Here is a 6000-nt window from a genome sequence, read left to right as displayed (position 1 = left end):
TCCTTTACTTTCCACAGGTCTTTGCTGAAGTCTCTGGGGGTGGGGGGAAGGTACAGGTACCTGTTTACAGTTAGTTGTATTCTTTTTTTTTTTTTTGGTATCTTAGACACCAGGTATAGCTCAGTGATAGATTGCTTGCATCGCATGTACAAGGTCTAAGTTCAATCCAGCACTGTAAAAATAAATAAAGTTGCAATTTTCCCTGTTAGTTCCTGCTCTATTTTCCTGTATGGCAATCAGCATTGCCTGATGTACATATTTTGATCGTTTTCTTGTGTGTCTCTTCATTAGAACTAGTGCTTCATGGAGGCAAGGGCCTTTCTTGCTTATTGTTGTATCTTGATGCCTAGGCTAGATAGACATTCAAACTAAGGATAACAGCACTTTTGCTTTCCAAGCCTCCTTCTATTTAGATTAACTCCTTGAAGTAAAGTTCTTGTACTGTTAGAAGTATACAGGGGCCATTGGAAGCCAATGTCTTCTAGAAGTGTTTTGGACATGCCCAGATAGGTAGACCATGGCACGGCATAGCTAGTCTCCTGCACTTGTCATCAGACATATCTGACTTGAGTCTCCAACATGGGTCCTCTTCTCTCAAGCAAATGTTACTTGTCCCCTTCTTGGATACCCCTTCCCTCATGAGTTACTTCTGCCCCCTGCCCCCCAAATGGCCAAGTTGAAGAATAGATGTGGAGGTTAGAGGTATGGGACTGACCTTTGTAGAGGTGGGTCTATGAAAGAACATGGCCAGCCCATGAATGAAGCATGGCCTTGAGTCTCATCCCGCAGGCCTGGGCTCTGGCCTTCCACCAGACTTCCCAAGACCATATCTTTTTGTCTTATCTGCTAGCAGGTGGCATTGCCAAGGCCCTCGAACAGAAACATGGCTCATGGGTGAACCAGATTGAGGTGAAAGAATCCTCTCCTAGCCTGGGACGGAGCTTCCAGTCAATGGGTCTTTGTGACTATGATGCCAGTTCCTATGTTGGGAGTTCCCCCAGTTGGTTCCAGGTTGTATGGGAAGCTGAAAGTGTGTAATCCTGAGGTCTCAAGTCTTATTGGGACATTTTGGACTCAACAACCTACCAGGTGTGGGAGGTTGCTATGATTGATGGCAGTGTGCAGAGTTCCCAAGGGCTTTGGCTGGCCTAGCCACAGGGAGGCTTGTGTGCCCTGGCTGAGTCCAGCAGCTAGACCCTCACAGTAGGATGGTTCCTGCTATGAGATGCTAGATGCTGAGAGAGGCAGGTAGAGAGGGAAAGTCCTAAGCAGGGCTCCAGCTTCATCACCTCGATACCACCTTCCTCCATTTTCTTTCTTTCTTTATTCTTTGTGTGTGTGTGTGTGTGTGTTTGTGTACTGAGGATTGAACCCAGGAGTGTTTAACCACTGAGCCACACACTCAGCCCTATTTATTTATTTTTATTTTAAAGACAAAGTCTCCCTAAGTTGCTTAGGGCCTCACTAATTTGCTGAGCCTGGCTTTGAACTTGAAATCCTCCTACTTCAGCCTCCTAAGTTGCTAGGATTATAGGCATGCACCTGGCTCCTTAACCTTTTTCACATAAAAATTATTTCAACTTAATAAAACAACTAAAAAGTAAAGAATTCCATTATCTTTCATTCAGTTTCTCAAAATGTTAAAATAGCACCAAACCACAGTAAAATGATTATAACCAGGAAACTAACATTGACACTGTTAAAAGATGATTCAATGATACTCATTAAATCATGGTAAGGAAGACTATTGAGGATCATCACCATAGTTTGGGACCACCACAGTAGGATCTTCCAATGGGAAGGATACAACTCTGAATACAGCCTGGACAAGTGGAAGTTTGTCTCTAAGGAGCAGAGTAGGGGGTCACTGAATGGAAAATTGCTGAGAGAAAATATAGGGATGTAGGGGGATTTCAGCAATCTAACAGGATTCTTGCTAAAGGCAGGCCAGGTGATCAGTCACCACCTGGAGGATGGTGAAGATCCTGATCAGATATAAAAAACTGGGGGAAGAGGGTGCTTGCCAGATTAACTTAGCAGAGTCCTTAGCAAAAACTGGAAGAACACAAATGGGCTTCGGAGAAGGTTCAGAAGCCTGACTAAAGTTTGGCCAAGTGAAGAATCTTTCAATAGAATAGAATTAACTAATCAATAGACTTTATTTGAATTTTACCACTTATCCCACTATATCCATTTTCTGAGCCGGGATCCTATTTAGGATCTGGATTTCACATTGCACTTAGTTGTGTCTCTTAATTGAAGATGACTCCTCAGTCTGTCTTTGATTTGAATCATCTTAACACTTTAAAAAAGTGCTTGCTGGTAATTTTACAGAATCCTCCTAATTTGGGGTTTGTCTGATCTTTCTTCATTCAAGTTTTGCTTTTGGGCAGAAATACCTACAAGTGAATCTATTCCCTTTTCAGGAGACCCACAATATATCTGTCCCCCTTCATTTAAAAAAATATTTTTTTATTTGTAGATGGACACCATAGCCCTATTTTATTTATTTATTTTTATGTGGTGCTAAGTATCAAACCCAGCGCCTCACACATGCTAAGGCAAGCGCTCCACCACTGAGCCACAAACCCAGCCCCTCCCCACTTCATTTCTTTTGAGGTATAAATAATAAACACCGCAACATCCATATTTAAAGTGTACAGCTTGCTAATGCTAAATTTGGAGGTGCTGGTGATCTTGATGAATTGCTTAAGGTGGCGCCTTCCCAGATTTTCTTTCTCCCTGCAAAGCTACTGTTTCCCCTCTTGTAATTACTGGAATATCTAGGGGAGAGAAAATTTGCAACTGTGTTAAAAAACAAAAACAAAACCAAAAACCTGGGAGTGTAGCTCTGTGTTACAACAGCAGGCTTAGCACAGGAGAGGCTTTCGATTCTAGCCTCAGCACCAAAAACATTAAAAACAAAACCTTGTGGCTGGAGATAACAGCTCAATGGTAAAACACTTGCCTAGCAAACCGGCGACCCTCGGATTGATCCCCAGTAGGACAAGAAGAGAGAACCTATTTCTCATTTTCCGCACATATACCATATTTTTAGCACCTGATTTTCGTATCCAGCAACAATGATAGAAGAGCCTGCCAATGGTCAATCATCATCCCTTCTATATATATTGGCGGAGTACTAATCTAGGGAAGAGCTGTCCCTTCTCTATTTCTATCCTCCCTCTTTTTACAGTTCCAGATATAGTATTAGCAAATGGAAAACTGTCAGACAGTTGAGCTTACTTGATTTTTAAGAAGTGATTGTTTGCTTTTAATTGGCGACTGTACGGTGCCTAAGTGTGCACGGCCTCTTCCACACTGCCCACATCGGAGGCGGCCAGCTGGCTGCTATGTTTCCGAGTACCCGGCGCTCCTGTTCCCGTCGCCCGCAATAATTCCCGCGCTCCCTTCCTCCCGGCATCCCCCATGCTTGCCTTCCCGGCGCTCCCCGCGGCCGCTGCCCCTCCCGGGCGGTGACCGTTAGTACAGCCTCAGTCTCTGCCTCGGCGCCTGGTCCCGCCTGCGCAGTCGAACTATTGGGCCGCGCGCTCAGACCGCGCGCGCCACTCGCCTTGGATTGGCAGCCTCTGCAGCCGGCTTCGCTGCTCCTCCAATGCTGGGTAACCGCACAAGGGGATTGGCCACGCGCCTCAGAGGCCCGCCCTCCGCTCGGCCGGCGCGGCAGGCGGGTCCCGCAGACCGGAGGGTTTGGGTGGCCTTTTCAGATGGCGGCGGCGGCGGGGCGGTGAGGGTCTCTCTGCTGTGGTTGGGCTGCGGGCGGCTCCAGCAGGCCACCGCGCCGCAGGTAGGTGCGGGGCGCTAGGGGCGCCCCGCGTGTGGACGGGCGGGCGCTGCGGCCTGCGCGAGGGCGCGCCCTTCTGTCTCTCCCTCCTCCCCCCAGGCTGAGGCCTGGTTCCCGGGCTCGGGGCGGGGCGGAGGGCTCGAGGCGGGCTGGGCCCACAAGGAGACCCGGCCTTTGTGAAGCAACATGGCCGTGGGCAGCGGAGGTAGCCGAGAGCTCGCGGCGGGCGCCAAGGCCGGGGCCAGAGCTGGATACGGGGCTCGGGCCCAGGCGTCGCAGACTCTCCTTGTCTGTATGTCTGGGTAAAGAGCCTCCTTGTCTGGTGGCCCCAAAGCCGTATCATCGCCCTAAGGCGGGATCGATGTGGACTGGACCTTATCTGCTTTAACAGAGTTTGGGAAATCTGAGAAATCAAGTCTTCACCAAATGCTCTTGGATTATCGTGTAGATAATCAGATTGTGGTTTTATTGTAACAATGAACGTGGTAGAAATAAATGGAAAGTGGCAACCTGTTGACAGCGGTATCTGTCAGGTATCATCCAATGGACTTAGGTTGCTCATGGTAGGAATTTGATTTTGCCATTTTGCATGCCTGCATGGACCTTGTTACCTGATGCACAGCAGTTCCAACTAGTGCCGTCGACTCTTGGAGATTACTAGGCAGGGGTCCTCCATTTTTTGGCCACAGACTGGACTCCCAGTCGTGGGAGTGGCCCAGACCGTTTTTTTGCAAGGCTCCACTCACTGAAGGGAGTGAATGGCTAGTCTGGGATGCCGATTGAGTACAGCTTGTGAGTATAGGATATGAGGCCCATTGGAGGATGACAAAAGGAATGGATGAGGTCATAATGCTCCTGGGTCGGGTGGGAGGCTGCAGCAGGAGAGGCATGAGTGGAGGGTTGCAACCACAGCAGGGACACTACAGCTGGTGCTTCCATGTCAGTCCACCAAGTGGACTCCAGGGAAAGGTGCTTTTCAAGTGTGTTGGGTTTTTTACAGCTGTGCAGGAGTTTAGGGATCCTGCTATGGGTCTGTTGCTGGCTCACAGTCCAAATTACAAGGCAAGGTTTGTGTCTATGTGTTGAGTCTGCTCAGGCAGCAGTGAGGCCGGAGAGCCATTCTTAGAGCCCTGCATGGCCAGGCATGGTCTGGAGCACTTTCTAGGGGTGGTTTTATAGTCCCATGGTAATCTTGGGGTGGGAAATCTGATTTTGACTGGATTGCCGAGTTTTGGACTTTTGTTGTTGCTTGCTCCCCCCATGTGATCTCATCCAGCCTCCTGGCTTTTTTTTTTTTTTTTTTTGGTACCAGGGATTGAACTCAGGGGGAATAGACGACTGAGCCACATCCTTAGCCCTATTTTCTATTTTATTTAGACCCAGGGTCTCACTGAGTTGCTTAGCTCCTCACTATTGCTGAGGCTGGCTTTGAACTCACCATCCTCCTGTCTTAGCCTCCTGAGCCGCTGGGATTACCATGCGTGCCACCACACCTGGCCAGCCTCCTGGGTTTAATGCCAACTTTCCTTGACATCTTCCATGTCTCCATCTTTAGCCCTGTCCTCCTTTCTAGGTGCCTCTTCTTATTATCACATTACTTTAATGCCAAGTAGCTGTGTTCAAACCAAACTCCAGTCTTCATCAACATCGAAATGATGCTCCTCATACCTTTCTTTCATTTATTTTTCTTTCTTTCTTTTTTTTTTTTGGTACTGGGGATTGAACTCAGGGCACTCGACCACTCAGCCACATCTCCAGCCCTATTTTGTATTTTATTTAGAAACAGCGACTTACTGAGTTGCTTAGCGACTCGCTTTTGCTGAGGCTGGCTTTGAAATCTTGATCCTCCTTTCTCAGCCTCCCCAGCTGCTGGGATTACAGGCGTGGTTCCACCATGCCAGGCAAATGATCCTCCTCTAAAGGAGGAGGATCTTTTCTAAAGTCACCTTGATTCCTCTTTCTTATGCCTTCATATGTCCCAGAGGAGGCCTTCTGTGTCCAACAATGTGCCATTTCTCAGCACTTCAACTAAATGTCTTATTCAAATTTCCTAGTGGGTATCTTAATTCTTCTCTTTGTTCCCCACTGCCACCTACCTATAGTTTTTCTGGATACAGAGTGATTCTTTAAAACTGTAAGATAGTGTAAACGTGAGACAGTACAAACTCAAACCAGATTGATTGGATGGCAGAGCA

At 47.7% G+C, this 6000-nt stretch overlaps 1 protein-coding gene across 3 annotated transcripts in view; it reads left to right on the top strand.

Annotated features, from left to right (window-relative positions):
* Positions 1–3669: 3669 nt before the first annotated feature.
* Positions 3670–6000, top strand: part of Dgcr8 (DGCR8 microprocessor complex subunit) — a 36828-nt gene continuing 34497 nt past the window's right edge. For 2 of the 3 annotated variants that reach the window (XM_046421043.2, XM_058571705.1), the window contains exon 1: positions 3670–3808. The gene's annotated coding sequence lies outside the window, so the exon portion shown is untranslated. Of the gene's footprint in view, positions 3809–3964; positions 4369–6000 lie in introns of those variants that run through there. The other variant, XM_058571704.1, reaches the window with a different exon arrangement.

The sequence above is a fragment of the Marmota monax genome, unplaced genomic scaffold, assembly GCF_021218885.2.
Source record: "Marmota monax isolate L192 unplaced genomic scaffold, Marmota_monax_Labrador192_F-V1.1 WCK01_AAM20220418_F8-fsc00157, whole genome shotgun sequence".
NCBI lineage: Eukaryota > Metazoa > Chordata > Mammalia > Rodentia > Sciuridae > Marmota > Marmota monax.
The sequence above is the reverse complement of the archived record's forward strand: the minus strand, read 5'-3'. Positions and strand labels throughout refer to the sequence as shown.